Source organism: Ambystoma mexicanum, chromosome 3p, assembly GCF_040938575.1.
Source record: "Ambystoma mexicanum isolate Mex_15411 chromosome 3p, UKY_AmexF1_1, whole genome shotgun sequence".
Taxonomy (NCBI): domain Eukaryota; kingdom Metazoa; phylum Chordata; class Amphibia; order Caudata; family Ambystomatidae; genus Ambystoma; species Ambystoma mexicanum.
In genome coordinates this window covers 247,771,964-247,789,422 of record NC_090925.1, presented here as the reverse complement: position 1 = coordinate 247,789,422, position 17,459 = coordinate 247,771,964, and the positions used below count along the sequence as shown (strand labels likewise).

The 17,459-nt window shown below is 44.3% G+C and overlaps 1 long non-coding RNA gene across 1 annotated transcript in view; it reads right to left on the bottom strand.

Annotated features, from left to right (window-relative positions):
* Window positions 1-4,879: 4,879 nt before the first annotated feature.
* Window positions 4,880-17,459, bottom strand: part of LOC138580297 (uncharacterized) — a 55,633-nt gene continuing 43,053 nt past the window's right edge. The window contains exon 3 of the long non-coding RNA XR_011304226.1: window positions 4,880-8,109. This is a non-coding gene — a long non-coding RNA (uncharacterized lncRNA). The remainder of the gene's footprint in view (window positions 8,110-17,459) is intronic.

The following is a 17,459-nucleotide window of genomic DNA, read 5'->3' as shown; positions in this document are numbered from 1 at the left end:
TCTCCGCGGATATTAATGTGTGTAGGTATTTTGGGATATACTTCATTATCTCCATGTACACATTTCATTCAAACTAGGGCCACGTTGTCTAGGTCTTTTGTTGTTACTAAATTGGCCTGTATAGTAGTTTTGTCAGGCCTCTGTCCTCCTTCCCACACCTCCTCCTCACCTGAACCTTCGGAGGACTTGTCTGTGGTTATAGAAGTTGTCTTCCTGGGGGACTTCCTCTTGTCTGTACGCTGTTTCTCCTTGGACTTTCGGTCGTGTAAGTAGGGTCTGGCTCCCTCGGAGGCCACCTTGGCAGGGATTGGCACCTTGGCTCCGAGGAGCCAAGCCCCAATTCAGGGAAAAAGCCAATGGGCGGAAAAAACCCTGACCCAAAATTCACTGAAGGATGTCTGTTGTATTAGGCAATCCGGATCATGTTGTGTCAGCACAAAACCCGGAATCCCAGCATGAAATTACTTCAAAGGTAAAAGACCCTCAAGTATAAACAAAGGGTAGAAAATAGAATGAAACTAAAAGGCAGGGGAGTTGCTAGGTCTGGAAAAGACACGGGGCTAAGCTGATGTTGGAACTGTTGGGACTGGGGGCTAGCTAGTCTTTTGGCTGTAGCTCCTGGGATTCTATCCGGGGCTACAACCAAAAGATCAGGGGCTAAAGCCCCCTTAGCCCCCCCTAGCAACGCCCCTGCTAAAAGGTAAGAGATAGCGGATCAGAAATAAGAAAGACAGGAAACTAAGGCCTGCTGCAGAAAGTTTGCTCCTTCAGGTAAGAGGAGCATAGACTCCATGGGTGAAAATACACTAGTAAGTAAGTAAAGGATGGCAAAGGCATACAGAGAATATCATAAAGAACCCAAAATGGCTAGGCAGGCACCTGAAATACTGTAAGGCACCCCGCCCTTCCACAGAATAGCCGCAGAGAGCCACGGACGAAACCCGAAACCGAAGGAAGGTATCACGTAAGATCGAAAGGCGGTAGAACACCAAGAGATAGATAAACAAGCAGCGCCTGTCTAAAGACACTGACACTTACCCCGACAGACTCGTGGAAGAGCCGCGAACGAACAGAAGTAAGCTGAGGCTCAGTCAAGCGGATCACTGACTAGAGTAGCCAATAAGCACAAACCAGGAAAAAGAAACCAAACAGAAGCGGAACTAATGTAGTAATAGAAACATCAGGTACCGAAGAGGAATTTCCCAAAAACACACAGGAAAAAGCACAGAGAAGGCAGAAAGGCTATGGTACGAATACCGAGTAAACAGCGGAGCACTGAAGGGAGAAAAAACAGATACAACCCACAGAGTGGGGGGCAGAGTCTGCTTAAATACGGAAGTCCACCATCTTGGATGAGGACTAGAGTGGGGCAATGTTCCTAAGTCTAATGCTTCCAGCTGCTATGCCACAGCTTCCACCTCCGATTCCTGACAGGTTTGCTTACTACCTGTGTCGATCAAGGCCTTTACTTGCTTCCCATTCACCCAAGCCTTTTCATACGTGAAATCGGTAGGTGTCTGATATAAACAGATGCAAAAAGTCTCTAGCTCTTCCTTGGATTCTTCCCACTCTTTGCCTTTCAAATAGCCTATTTCCATAAGTTCGTCCTTTTTATTCTTTGGACGGTGCCTAGCTAAATGTCCTGTTTCTCTACAGGAATAACAGACCGGAGGAGGTGGTCTGCTTTCTTTTAATTCCTCTCTTCTGCTTTCATCCTTGGCCTTCAGATCAGTTTTCCTGATTTCTACTCTCTCGTGGTATCCTTTCCTTGATCCTATGCAACCCCGCTAGTTTATCTATTCCCTGAAGTTGAGGTCAATGGGTGGGTTTACGGTCCTTCCGTTCTTCCCATCGATGGGCCAAGTGGAAGTGTTTAGCTGCATTTGAGTGGTTTTGTGTAGGTTGATTTAACTGAAGGACAGATTTTTGCAAAAAAAGGGGGTAAGGGATTAGTAAATTGTTCTATGTTAATCATCTCTGTCTGTTCTTCTAAGGATTTGTTATTAATCCATAGGGTCACCATGTTTTTGACAGTTTCTCCTGGGCTTAACTTAATGGCTCATAATTTCTGCCGATAAAAATTGCAGGTCTGCCCCACTCTTTTTAACAACCCTTTCTTGATGGATAGAAAGGTGGCTCCCTGTGCAAGGTTAAGTAGTTGATATGAAGTTTGTAATTCGCCTTTCAACAAAGGACACAAAAAGCATCTTTTGAGGCTTTTTTCCCATCCTAGTTATTCGGCCAGGCGTAAAAAAAAATCCTAAATCTTCACCTTCAAGATATGGTTGAAGTACGCTTTGTGATAGTAAGGGTCTCGCTTGCAATTCAATTAATTGAGTTACATTTTCTTGGAGTCTATTTTCGGCCTGTATGATGGGCCGCTAGTTGGGCGATGACATTGGCTAGTTCAGCCATTTCTTACGGGGGTGTAAGGGTTCCTTCTGTGGTGTCTGAATCAGGAAAGAAACAACTCTCAACTCCCTCGGATAGGGTTTCAAAATCCTCAGAGTCTTCTGATTCAGAATATGTCGGAGGAGTGGACTCTTGTAAATTAATCTTTCAGCCTTATTGTCCCGTGACAGATGATGACTGGGTACCAGAAAAAAAAAGCTCGGAGGGAGGGGCATTCAGAACACTAGTCTGATAAAAGAAAAGACTAGCTGTACTTTTAGGATTATTCAGTGCCACAGTTGTATGTGGTAATGGGAGAAAGGAAGGGTATCTAGCAACACTTGTGTTTCAAATAATACATCCTGTTGACCAGGTGGAACACGCAGTTGAGAGAACACCTCTTTCAGTGTGGACACGCGGTCAGACTCCAGGAGATCAACTATTTAATTTTCCCCTTCTGGTGTTACCACAATTATTAGCATGGGTTTCAATTTTTATCAGTTGAATCACATCCCACTCTTGACACTGTATGTAAGGAAGGCATGGTATCAAGAATAGACAGACAAAAGGAATTGGGAGATTTGCAAAGAAATTATGCTTTATTAAGAGAGGAGAATATTAGGCTTAGGATATTAGATGTTAATGAATTAGTGAAAAATGAGTTGAACTCACAAGTTGAGAGGGGATTGTATTATATGAAGCAAAAGTACTGGGAGCAAGGGGATAAGGCAGGGAAGTTATTGGCAAATAGATTGAAGGGTTATTCAGAGAGGGTGTATATTCAAAAAATTGTTGATGAATCTGGGAATATGGAGATTAAGAAAGGTAAAATTGCTGAATGTTTTCGTTCATGTTATGCTAAATTTTTTACGGAAGATTTTGCCCTGCAGAGGGATCATTTTGACAGGTTTTTTGGGAAAATTGCCCTCCCCGTACTTTCTGGAGAAGGTAGATGCTTTATGGAGGCCCCGATTGCCATTCTAGAGGTTTTGTCAGTAATTGCAGGGATGAATAAAGGTAAATCTCCGGGGATGGATGGTTTGACAGTGGAATTTTATCAAAATGTTGGCAAAGTGTTGGCGCCGGTTTTATGTGAGTTGTATAACTGTTTTTTGAGGGAGGGGAGGTTATGTGATTCAATGAGGGAGGCAATCATCACGGTGATCCCGAAACCTGGAAACGATGCAACTAGGTGTAGTAATTATCGGCCTATCTCATTACTTAATGTAGACCTAAAAATCTTTCCTAAAATACTGACGGTGAGGCTCAAAAAATATATGGGTGAGTTAGTAGAGAGATCTCAGGCAGGTTTCATGGAGAGCAGGTATGAATATGATAATATTCGAACACTGTTAGACATTTTGTGTTTGCCGGACTCAGAGATAAAGGATATTTTGTTAATCTTTTTAGATGCTGAGAAGGCCTTTAATAGGGTGAATTGGGGCTTCCTGAATTATACACTGTCGAAATTAGGTTTTGGTCCTTTCTTTATTAAAGCTATTCAAGCACTTCTGAATGGCATATCGGCAAAGGTGTGGGTGAACAAGGGGTTTTCTACGTCATTTTCGTTGTATAGAGGCATGCGCCAAGGTTGTCCTTTGTCGCCACTGTTATTTAATTTGGTATTGGAGCCCTTGTTAGCGTATATACGTCAGATGAGGTGTGTCATAGGGTTTGCTGTGGGAGATAGGGAAGTTAAAGCACTGGTTTATGCGGATGATGTAGTGGTCATCTTGAATGATCCTGTCGTAGGGGGTCATGTATTGAAGGAGGTCTTTGAGGAAGTGGGTAAGCTATCTGGGTATCGGACCAATTGGGAAAAAACAGTGGTATTTCCTGTGACGGCTTCGCATGGATGTGCAAATCTGTTGGGGTGGAATTGTAAGTGGGAATTTTCTAGTGTGAAATATTTGGGTATCTATATTACTCGTAATTTTAGAAATTTAGTAAATTACAATGTGGATAAAATCATTGAGGTTCTTAGACGGGATATTATGAGATGGGGACATGTCAATCTAACTCTTTGGGGTAAAATTAATGCTATTAAAATGGTTTTGCTGCCAAAGGTGATACATGTTGGGTGCACCATTTTTGAAGAAGCCAGAGAATTTTAATATTTTGGAAATCGGATTTCAAAAAGTGTTTACTTTTATTCAGATTATGCAACCTGATGGGCAATGGTTAGATTCATTTGAAAAGCCAAGGTTATCATGGACAGAGGAGTTGGGCAGGGAACTTATGCCAAGAGAATGGGAAAATATTTGGAGAGTGCCGACGTCTGCCAAAGTGGATTTGCAATTACGCTATATCCATCAAAGGATATTGGGCAGAATATATTGGACCCCAGTACGTATGTGTGTGTCTTGATATTGGGCAAAATCTTCCTCGGGGCCAGCCCTTTGAGAGCAAAAATACCCAATTCAGCCCAAAATACAGGTTCTATTGTGCTGAGCAGTGATCTCATGCAAGTGACAAAATGACACCTTCATTAAGTATTAGCATATTTATTCTAAGCAGTGAATTTCATATACATTTGGGATTCAAGTTTTAGAATATTACAAAGCATAACACTTAGAGCAATGCAAAATATAGTGAAACATGGAACTTAGATAAACATAGAGAAATATAGAGAAACATAGAAAACCATAGAGAAACATAGAGAAACACAGTCTTACGTCCCTTTAAATCAGCCCTGGGAGACCTGGGATTTTCATAGAAAAACAAGGCTGGAGGACACCGTGAGAGCCAATGCCGGGCACCTGACTGTACACGAGTCAAGTCCACAGGACGATCTCCCCCTGATCCATGTGTGCATGGATATTTTATAACTTCTTGCTGTCAGTCACCATGACGCACAGTTCCAGAACTTTCCCTGTGCAACTGGCTCATGGAAAAAACCCAGCTCTCTCTGAGATGCTCCCTGCTCGCTCCTACCCCCTCCCTTGTTCCCATCTGCGCTGGCTGAGGAATGTCTTATCAGTACCTTCCCAGAGAAAAGGAAGATTAGCTTGGAGCCAGGGCCAACGTTAGTGAGGCTGAATATTCTAAGGGAAGCAGGGATGTATTAACCCCATCTGCAAGCTCTAAAAGGCATGCACTCATAGCTTAGTGTTTATAGCGCTTAAGACTGGCTATCTAAGCGCTATATAGGTGCCATGATGTTCCAAACACTCCAAAAACCTATTAGCTACATAGCTGGGGGCCCTCCCTGCCTGTCTATCATATTCCTTGTAGCTCACTACTGCATAATGGAAGTGCTACAACAGACTACTGTCAGCATTTTAGCACATACTTTGAATACACTATTGGCTTTCAGCGGCTAATGCTGTCATCTAAAGCCCTGATTGGCAAGGTTGCAATTTCGTGTATCACTACATTCCACCCCTATTCAACGTTTGTGCGACAAATGCTGACTAATACCTATCAACATAGTATTTAGTGCAGTGATAAAGACCTAGGGGCTTTGCAAGAGGTTTAAGCAAACTATCTTCTAGCGGTTAGTTAGCGTGGCATGCAAGGTAAAACACTACCTAAACAAAAATGTACACAAAGTGAACAGTGACATATACCCTTGCCAGAACCTGGCCTACACAAAAATACCTACGCCAAGTGAACATGGACATTTACTCTAGCCAAAACCTGGCCTACACAAAAATACCTAAATCAATTTTGTATAACTGATTGTCAGTTAAAAAGCAGCATGCAGTTAAAATGTCAAGGCAATCCAGTGTAGTCTAATCTACAATGCACTATTGCATTTATGTATGGTTACCAATTCTAAAACCTGGCAGCCTTTCACCCTAAGGGCCTACCCTCCCCCTGATCCCAGGGCATTCAAGCGTGACTATGGGCTGTGTGACTAGACACTTCCCCCAGGTAGGTGGAACCCAACCAGAAACCATCTAATTTCGTGAACAAGGTGAACCCATGGGCACCAGGTTGTCTAAATAAAAACAATTCTACTAATTTACATCAAAGCATGGCATGTGTTATTCATGCAATCAAAAGCAAGCAATTCAATCCATATGTATGCTGGTAACTGTAGCTCTGCGTGCCAGTGTGTGGAGGATGGTTGCCCCCACCCAGTAAAAAGCCAACACCTGCTGATTTAACAATGTTTGCCATACAATGCATTGTGTGTATTTAGCAGTCCTGTTGACCTGCCCTATGGCAGACAAAAATGTCTACATGTCTAAAGTTCTGTTATCTTCAATTGGCTGTCAATACTTGTAGCAGTGCTGGGCATATCAATGGGCCCCACTAGGCCAGAAGTTCTATAGCAGAGCTGGCATCAGAACCCATAGTGGCTAGCTTATAGTGCACAGTTTCTATGTCACAAGCATATAAAGCTCCTGTTACTCCCCGCTGCTCCTGCAATTAATGAATCTAGCTCCCTAGCTACGCGCACTCTAGTGATGGGCCATAGAAATGGACTCCATTTGTAGCAGCTTGGTAGTATTAAGGAAACGTTGCATCATAAATCTATGTCTAAGTGTAGCACTGTAATAATGAAGGTGTGCATTACCAGTCTACAATTTACATGTTGTCTTACCACTGGAAAATCTAACAGGTTCACAGTGTCTACCTTCTGTGACTTGGAGAATACCCTTCTTCAAGTGGGATATCTACCATATACAATATTAACTTTAGCCACAAACACCATACTACTATCCGGCAGTGGCTGTTTCATCACACCATGGAAAAAATTCATTTAGTCAAGTTATAGTTCATTAAATCTTGGCGAGAACACTCGCTGCAGTTCTTGGTCAGAAAAACATCACATTAGACAAATTAAACAAATGGTATCCATTCAGTTACAAAAGATGCCTGACAATGTGCCAGGCCAGTACACTAGCAATTCCATGTGGATACTCATTTGTAGCGCTTTTCCAAAGAATTATTCCAAATGTTTACAATCAAAAGGTGACTCTTTGCATTAGTGTGTTGGAGACAGCTGTCCCCACAAAAACATGAAACTGGTTGGTTTAACAAAAAACCGTGTCACACTCTGTGTCATAAAATCAAACATCAAGTCAGTCATGGTTTCATTTACCTGCCTTAAGCTGGCTGTAAAAGTATCCAGTGTTTCAAAGATTACCATTTCAAATTATAGCTCATACACTTGGCAGCATTACTTCAATTAAGAATCTTAACCTACGCACAGGTGACTTTGATGTGCGCACTCATCTTATCTCAAAATTAATTACGCTCCTGCTTGCATAATTCTGCTGCCCCAACAGTTCATAAATCATTCTCCTGCCTACGTGCAATGTAGAATATTTTTTTTTTTCAAAAAAAAACAAAACATCTCTGGTTAAAGCCATTCAGTTGGAAGAGTAAAACCATTTGGTTTTTTCAGATTCATCTCAACAGTGCATTTAAAAACCATTTTTCAATGTGTTAGCATTCAATTGCTGTGTCACACAGCTGTATGTGGTGCCTGATGTTACAGTCCACAATTCATTGTCCATAGTCCTTTAAACAAGAAAGGGCAAAACATGTCATTTAAATGTGTAGCATCAAATACTTGATAATTAGCCAAGTCTGCATCGTGCCAGTTCAGCAGAAGTTATTACTCTGTTGGACACTTTTCGCAGGTTGCAGCAGCGTTGTGCGGTGCATGGCAAGTTAAAGTTGAAATAGCATGTCGCAGTGGCTCGCTTTCTCTGAGAATGCGTCTGACCCTTCTACCCCACAATCATTTTCTTGGTTATTTGCCTAGGCAAAATACAAACAGAAATGTTAGGATTTCATCAAAACTTCAATATCAGCGTTATCCACCCCTTCCCATAATACCACCCCCATCTTCAAAAAGTCTCATCAGGTAACTACACACTTTGTCATTGCTACTGCAATTATTTATCACCTTTCTGCATGTTTCTGGGGGCTTATTTACACTCAACCATACGGGGTGTAACTGCCTAATCACAAACTCATTAGTGCAATGCAATCATAGCTGGTCAATGGTACCTCAGACTGATCTGTGCTTTTACAAAGCCATATAGTAAGTACCCAGGTCGCACAATGCTTTTCTTTTTTCACCAAAGCGACCACCAATGCCAGGCGCCACTTGCTTCCAGTGTCCCATGATCTTGGTTTAGGTTGCCCTGCTGGCATCACTCCATTTTTCAAAGGTAAAGTCTTTCAGTATTTATCTTTCTTTTCTTAGCAGTGTCTTTTCAAGCCTCTGGTTTTTTCACTTGTCATTTTTTTTTCAAAGGGCGTTTGCTGTTTTTGAACCACCCCTTTGAGTGCGATAGTCTGAGTCAGTTTTTTTTGTTGCTTCAACAAATCATTCATTCTTGCACTAAGCCGTGTGGCTTCTGGATCATGGCTAATGTGCAGTGTTCATGTTGTACTTCAAAGCCCCGCTCTGCATGTTGTCTCTTGCAAAACGGCTAAGCACTTTTGTCAGTTTTGCTTCCATCTGGAAGGCCATAATGTCTTTGTCAGTTACTCCATCCCCTGGCAATGTAGCTTGCAGTTTGCCAGATGTGTATTTTCTCTTCTCAAAGCGCCTAGAGGTTTCTTCTCCAGTGCACAGCGCTTTACTTCAGTTCACATCACATGGAGCATTGGAATGCAGCTTGCACAGCAATAGCGCTTTACTTCACTTCACATCACATCACATGGGAATGCGGTTTGCACAGTAATATCTGTTGGAATGGGCAGCTGTCTTTTCTTGGCCCATTCACAGATGCATAGGTAAATGTTCAGATGTGATGTGCCCGTCTGCCATCCTGCATGAAGCCTTTGCTCCGTACCACAGTTTACTAGGCAAATTCTTTACTTTTTTGAACAGCTCTCTGTTTTTGCTCCCCCTTCCTCAGGAATGCAGGCATGTTTATCTTTCGTGTGCACCTGGCAGCGCCATTAGCACGCAGCTTATCTCTTTTGCCTATAACTCTTATACTGTGGCGGCTTCACTCGTTTCAGACAATTCATCCAGATTAACTCTTTCTTGTACTGTTTCTGCTTTTGTTTGCCTTCACGCACCTCGCCCAAGACAGCTTCAAGGCACAAGCTCTGCACACACAGCAAGACTCTTGTTTTCAAAAGCGGCACTTTTCTTGTCCTTTTCTACTCCATGTAATTTTGCAAAATGTCAAAGCGTCTTTTTTTCTTGTAATGTGCGATCTTTCAAGAGAACTCACAACCCATTAAATCTTTGTGCTATCTTATCACACACAGATGTTTCATTCTGTTGTACCATTGCCAAACTATAACCACTCAGTTCAGTGCATTTAAAAAATAAAAATGCCATATTTAGTGCAGCTCCCTGCACGTTTTTTTTCTGCAAGAACAACCCACACTCTATTGCTTGTGGGCTGTTTAATGTGTCAACAACATTTTTCCCCATGTATCACAGTCAACAGGTCACTATTTTCAAAGCATACATCACTTTTATAAGGCAACAGCACAAATCCATGGCATAGCATGGGATCAAAAAAATACTCCAGGGGCAATTTAGAAAAATATAAATTGTTTTTCCCCCCAACCATTGCAAACTGATTCTGCAATTTCAAATCAGTACACAAAAATCGAAAATCCAAATAACATTCACTCACTTTCCTTTTAAGTGAGTCTCTCACCCAATAAAAGCATGGCACAGCCTAAAATGCAATATAACCATTTTAGTGTGTTTCCTTTAAACAGAATTTGCCACCATTAGCACATGGAATTTTACAGTTGCCAAAAGAAAGAAAAAAAACTCTTTAGGCTCTCAGCACAGATGTTACTCATTCTCCTAAGCATGGCTCATTCCCCTTCCTCATTATTCAGGAATGCCAACCCTTCAAAAGCATATATCAAAAAAGACGAACCTTCGCCTCCGAACATTACAGCCCCCACTCGCTATCACACTGGGGCTGAGTCAATGGTTAAATCACTATTCACAATTTGCATGTCAAATCCCTGCAATTATTATTATTTTTTTTTTTTTCCTGCCCTCATGACAGAATAGAGATGAGAACTCCGTCTCACTATGCATTCCAAATTACAACTTTAAACCGGGAAACCACATGATAAAATTCTTTTTCTAATTGAGCATACATCTTTCTTAACCATTCATCGGAGTGCTTTAAACAAAGCCATTTCCCGCTTGTTTATTGCCTTGTACTCCCTGGCACCAATCCCATGCAACTGAAGGGAGTCTTAACCACACAAGCTATCGGCCACGGCAAGCCGACACAACATTGCTGCCTTTTGAAGTCTCAGAGCTGCAGTGAGACCATCAAGGAAATGCGACAGCCTGCTCCCCACTCTACACTGTGTTCTCTCACACCATTTGTCATGTCAGCATGGCACTGCTCTTCACAATCCCACAAAGCTGCCACCAAATGTCTTGATATTGGGCAAAATCTTCCTCGGGGCCAGCCCTTTGAGAGCAAAAATACCCAATTCAGCCCAAAATACAGGTTCTATTGTGCTGAGCAGTGATCTCATGCAAGTGACAAAATGACACCTTCATTAAGTATTAGCATATTTATTCTAAGCAGTGAATTTCATATACATTTGGGATTCAAGTTTTAGAATATTACAAAGCATAACACTTAGAGCAATGCAAAATATAGTGAAACATGGAACTTAGATAAACATAGAGAAATATAGAGAAACATAGAAAACCATAGAGAAACATAGAGAAACACAGTCTTACGTCCCTTTAAATCAGCCCTGGGAGACCTGGGATTTTCATAGAAAAACAAGGCTGGAGGACACCGTGAGAGCCAATGCCGGGCACCTGACTGTACACGAGTCAAGTCCACAGGACGATCTCCCCCTGATCCATGTGTGCATGGATATTTTATAACTTCTTGCTGTCAGTCACCATGACGCACAGTTCCAGAACTTTCCCTGTGCAACTGGCTCATGGAAAAAACCCAGCTCTCTCTGAGATGCTCCCTGCTCGCTCCTACCCCCTCCCTTGTTCCCATCTGCGCTGGCTGAGGAATGTCTTATCAGTACCTTCCCAGAGAAAAGGAAGATTAGCTTGGAGCCAGGGCCAACGTTAGTGAGGCTGAATATTCTAAGGGAAGCAGGGATGTATTAACCCCATCTGCAAGCTCTAAAAGGCATGCACTCATAGCTTAGTGTTTATAGCGCTTAAGACTGGCTATCTAAGCGCTATATAGGTGCCATGATGTTCCAAACACTCCAAAAACCTATTAGCTACATAGCTGGGGGCCCTCCCTGCCTGTCTATCATATTCCTTGTAGCTCACTACTGCATAATGGAAGTGCTACAACAGACTACTGTCAGCATTTTAGCACATACTTTGAATACACTATTGGCTTTCAGCGGCTAATGCTGTCATCTAAAGCCCTGATTGGCAAGGTTGCAATTTCGTGTATCACTACAGTGTGTAAACTGGGATTAATTGTCGATGATCGGTGTTGGGGTTGTGGGAAAGAACAAGGTACTTTTATACATATGTTGTGGTATTGTGGAAGGGTGGTGAGTTTTTGGAGGGAGGTTATTGATAGGATCGACCACATTTGGGACATTGTTTAACCACGCAATCCCTTAGCGGTCATCTTACTATTGTACAGTGGTGGACGGGATGTCAGTTGGCTGATATCGTGTGGGGTAATTAAAGTTTTGTTGGTGACAGCTAAACAGGTGTTGAAGGTCTGGAAGACACGGAAGAAGCCGACAGTTAGGAATGGATTTTCGATCTTAGAGTTTTATCGAGATTTGAGAAAAAGATGTATAGTAAACAAAACAAGGAAGCCCTTTATGAAGAAGTGTGGGGGAGCTTTATTGATCTTTATGGATGATGCTAGATTGGGTTTTGGAGTGGAGTGAAATGGTCTATTTTCAAGGGACATAAATATAGGGGAGGGGGTTTGTGTTGCTTGTGTGGTTGTTTTGTGTGGTCCTACTTGTCTGTTGTCATTTGTTTGGTGCATCTGGTTTTGTTTTAGGTCAGTCTAAAGTTTACTGTGGTGGAATACAGAGTTATGGTTTGGAATTCTGTTATATTTGTCTTCCGCTGTTGTGTATTTTGTAATTTCAATGACCTATGATGTTAATTTTGTTGTTTATTGTATCTTGTTGAAAATAAGAAATAAAGAGTTTAAAAAAAAAAGAATAGACAGACACAAGTGATCACATCAAGGGTGTTTATTAAACTGTATAATGAGTGAGATAAACGCCTAATCTAAACCTAAATCTAAGATGGGAGCAAGCTATGACCATCAAATAATAATAAGGCAGTTCTAGTGGCGTCTTGTCAAATAAAAGGACCTAATACTAAAAAAAAACAATTGCCAATCCTTACAGCTAAGTTAAAAAAAGTGTGGGATAATGTTCACAAGAAAAAGAAAGACATGTCCACAAATGATAAGCTAGGATGTTATAGCCGGGGATCTCTCTTCCCCATGTTTTTAGCATGCATGGGACAAGGCAGGAACTTTGAGCACAGCACACTACTGGGCCTCGTCATTACGAGGTCACAGTTTGTTTCCAAAATATCACGCCTTCTGTGACCAAGTCTCTTTCATACAAAAAGTCTCTTAGTACGGAGGGCCTGATGTATTTAAACAAACAAACAAAAGTTCCTTCAGTACATCGGATAGTTTCTCTTCACACTAGGATCCCCCTATGCCAGGCTCCAATCTTGCCCTCAGTACTATAAACAACAAACCAAAGTTCCTTTCAACGATTCTTCATGTTGGATGATTACTCTTCGCCTTAGGATCCCCCTCTGCCGGGCTCCGAACCCTCGTACAATGTGGGCCTCCCTCCGTCGGGTTCACTACGGCCTTTCATTCACAATGTAACATTACAGAGTCTCAATGTCTTTTTAAACAACCATTCACTGTGGACATCCCTCAACCGCGTTCACGCTTGTCAACACTATGTTCACTTTGTTTTCTCCATATGCAGGATTCACTCTCCTTAGCATTCACCTTGGCATCCCTTTGTCGGGTTCATGATTTGATCATTCTCATTAGAAAGCAGGGGTTCCATTCCCCTAGTTTTCTTTTTGCATTCCTCCGTCGGGTTCACATTTGCCACAGTTTTCACAACTCACTTGGTGTTCACCATGTGTCAAAGACTTTCAACTGTACAAGGGATTTTACTTGAGCCTTGTATGACCACTTTGATACTACACACAGCCTCCCTTAAGGCCCCTTGGTGTCTGTAGTTTTCATTAGAAATGATTTTTTCTCAGTTCAATACTTTCGCTTTCTTTCAGCAGTGGAATACCAAATAGAGTCCTTTGAATGAGCACCCACGTGGCGCCGGACCACTCTTTGTCTGGCTCCAACTTCACTCACAAAAGACCTCTATCTATTATCTTCTTTCTGTATTTACAATGTTGCCACTGCAACCTTGGGCTCAACACAGTCCGGTTTGCTATCACTTGCTTCCGACTCACTGGCTAAGTTGAACTCATTGGCGTTTCCCTTTATCGCTGGAGTCAAGGGCGGTACCACAATGAAAACCACCTCTCCCCGCCCTGGCAATCAGTGCAGGAGGGTTCCATGTACCACTGACCTCTGATACGCCACTCGCCAGCTGTGACTCCCAATCTTAAGTTTGCTTTCACTAGGGCTTTGCGGTCTGGGTTGAGAAGGTGAATGGCAATTCCCTCCTGGCCGTCCTTTCATATCTTTCCGCCTTTCTCCTCCTCTTGTACTGCAGGTCCGGTATGGCTGCTTCATCGTGCGATTGGCCTTGCTCGAAGTGTGCTTTCATGCTCCACCTTTTATCCCTGTGAGGAAGGGAAAGGGCCGTCAGGTGTGCATAGTTATGGTTAATTGCCTGACTTTATCTGACCCTTGTGTTGGGACATGTCAGGTAAATGGCCCGGGTGTCGGTCCGTTGTCTGTCTCGTTTTAGGAAACTGTTTGTGTTGGAAAAAGGGGGTGGGGGGACTTTGGAGTATCCTACGAGGTAGGATGGGGGAATGGGGGAAAAGGTGTTATATGGAAGGGGCTACCGCATCTCACCATTTGGTGTTCCACTTCCACTTCCGAGGACCACTCATCCAGGTGATCCACCCTCACTGGTCCACCCCAGGAACTGGATCCAATAGCGATGGCCGTGTCCTGGCCACCTGGATGACAGATCCCCGGGGACTAGTCATGGAGACACCTTCAGGTTTCTCACAGTGCCCAGTAGCTCCCTCCGTATCCCCCACGCCTTTCCAATTGCCTCCCCTCACAACACTACTTTAAATGATTCCCACAGAGTGCGCGCGCTGCTCACACTGCCCATGTTAATCATAAAGAATTCCTCTATCTTCTCCACCAGGTGTTCCCTGAAGAGCTTGTCCAGTAGCACCTCAGCCCTCAATCGCCACATAGGGATGGGGGCTCTGATTGACATATTCTGCCAAGTCACGAGCAGCAGTGCGTGGTCCAAAGGGGGCTCCAGCTATGTATTCCGCTGCCACAAATTCCCCTAGCACTTCAGTGCCAGTGAGCATAAAGTCTATGCACGTGTATACTCTGTGTGGGCTTGAATAATAGGAGTAGCCTCTCCCCTCCCCATGCAGCTGTCTCCACAAACCTCCTGAAGTTTCAGCTCCCGAATCATGTCCACCAGCACTTTAGCGGCCGGTGCCCTCCTCCTGTTTCTCCCATCTGAACTGTCTAGCGTTGGATCCAGGGTGCAATTAAAGTCCCCCCGACAACCACAATGCTTCTCTATATGGTGCTAGCCAGGGGGCCTAGTGACCTGAAGAAGGCGGCTGCATCATGGTTGGGCGCATACGTGTAAATTATACAAATTTCTTTCTGTTCCAGTAGACCATGCACCACCATCAACCGACCCTCGTCGTCACACTTACAGTCCAATAATTTGAAGGGAGCCCTGGGCGCTACCCAGACGAGAGTGGCCATTGCATGTGTTGAGTATGTAGCACCTCTAACTATCCCCCCATTTCTTCTCAATCACAGATTGCCTGGCGGCAGTTAAGTGCATCTCCTGCAGAAGTGCAACTTGCACTCCTTTGTTCGCCAAAAAAGTATGCACCCTATTCCTCTTGATATAGCTGTTAAGTCCCCTCACATTCCAGGAGGCAATCTTAATACCACTCATTTTCCCACCTAGGCATCTTCCCATGGAGGCGGTCCACTCGCCCTTTTCCTCCTCTGCTCCCTTCCACTATCCCCTGCCTGTCTCTCCCCCACCCGGGTAAACTCTTGGTGCCCATCCCGCCACCAAGTGAGTTGCATTATTTTCTTCACCCGGTTACGTACCTCCCTAGGGTGAGACACCCAGCGTGCAATTTAACTTAAGATAAAACTCCCCCCAACTTCCCAACATGTCAAACAAATGCTCAATGGTATATAGTCCATTCAGTCTCAGTCGCTTCTCGCACTAACCAGTGTCAACTCACCACTCCCACCAGTTCTGCACGCAGCAACGCAGTGCTTGTGGCTGCACTCTGACAGGGGCTTCCCAGGGTCGGCACGTTGTGCGAAGCGCCACCCTGCTAACCTTTGGTTTTTGTTCCCTGGTGTCTTACAGCATGCAGCAGTCTTCTCGCGCCTCTTGTCAGTGTCTCACATTCATGTCTCAATTTTCCTTGAAGCTATGTCCGTCTTTTCCTTTGGCCTTTTTTTGTTTGTTTTTTGTTTCAGGAGGCCGCTTCTTGTCTTCCGTGTAACAGAGGCATTCAGATCGAGTCCATCCACGCCTGTGCCCCGCTGGTGCTGTCAAAAATAGTGTGTAGGGCCATTGTGGAGCACTTTTAGTTTGGCTGGTAATATTAGAATATATATTTCATGTTTGCCTGTCGCAGCCGTTCTTTCGTCGGACCAAAGGCTGCTCTTTGCTTCTGCTTTTAATAGTGTAGTCAGGCTTGGCTGGGTCTCTCTCAATTAACTCTCTTTGCCTTGAGAATGCCAGGATTGCTGCTTTATGCTGTAGTTCAAAAGCTTTGCGAGTAGGGGTCTCAGTGGCGCACCCGGGGAGGGAGGGTCACCTGGCCAAGGAACAATGGGCTTGTTCCACCGTAAAGCCCTGCAACAGGTTCCCCGCCCGACTTCCTGTAGGAGCATGTTTTCCACATATGTTGTGGGGTCTCTTCCTTCTGTCCCCTCAAGCAGGCCCAGAATTCAAATATTATTGCGCCGGGCTCTCCCCTCTGCGTCCTCAGCCCTGCTCTCCAATGCAGCCAGCTTCATTTTCAGTTCTCGGACCTCCGACTGAGTTGCCACCACTCCCTGCTTATTCTCGTCTGCTTGTGCTCCCTGCTAGTCCCCTGACATCCTGTCTCAGGGGCACCACGTCTATTCTGACTTTGTCTATCCCCCTGTCCAGAGTCGTTTGGAGTGTAACTTTGGACTTTTGGTTCTTGTCCGTCTTCCCTTCCAGCTGCACTGACGTGCTCTCGTGTTGAGACTCACCACCTCTTTCCCCTTTGCGGGTGAATGCATCCATCTTAGTCTGCTTAGACTTGCCCCTGTGCTGCTTGTCTGGCATGGGTGCAGCCCACTCTTGTACCCGTTAACTCGATGGGTGGCAGGCATCTGGGATGGATGTTATGCCCTTTGCTAAGTCGGCCTGTGTACAAATGTCCCATGGGGGGTCCGCTGTCAGCGCTACTGCAGTCTCTTACCACTGGGCACGCCCCTGCCGTGTCCCACTCGGTGTCAGGGCTGTGGATATCTGCCCAGGCGTCCGTTTTGCCTTTCATAATTGCCCTTCTCTGTAGCTCTCCCCACCAATCTTGTTGCCTCCCCGATGTGGTCACTGACCCTTGCAATGTCAGCCTGCCACTTCACTCCATCTCCCCCCCCTATTGCCAGCGCGACCCTCTGTGAGAACTCTCTATTATCCTCGCTGCCAGGCAAGCTCCTCACCTGTTTTGTTCAAAGTGATCTGGCATGTCATGGATGGCCGGGGAGCGTCTCCCAACCCGGAGATCATTGTATGTGCTGGAGCGGCCACTGGGGACCACTCTGGGTTCTGCGGTCCAACGGCTGCCTCCACTCCTCCAGCACTTCCCAGTGCTTCTATCCCTGTGGTGGGCTTGCGTGGGGTGGGTCTTCTCGGCCTGGACAGGCCTTAATTCTGCTATGGTTTTGTTGTGTGTTGTGTCCCTCAGGCTG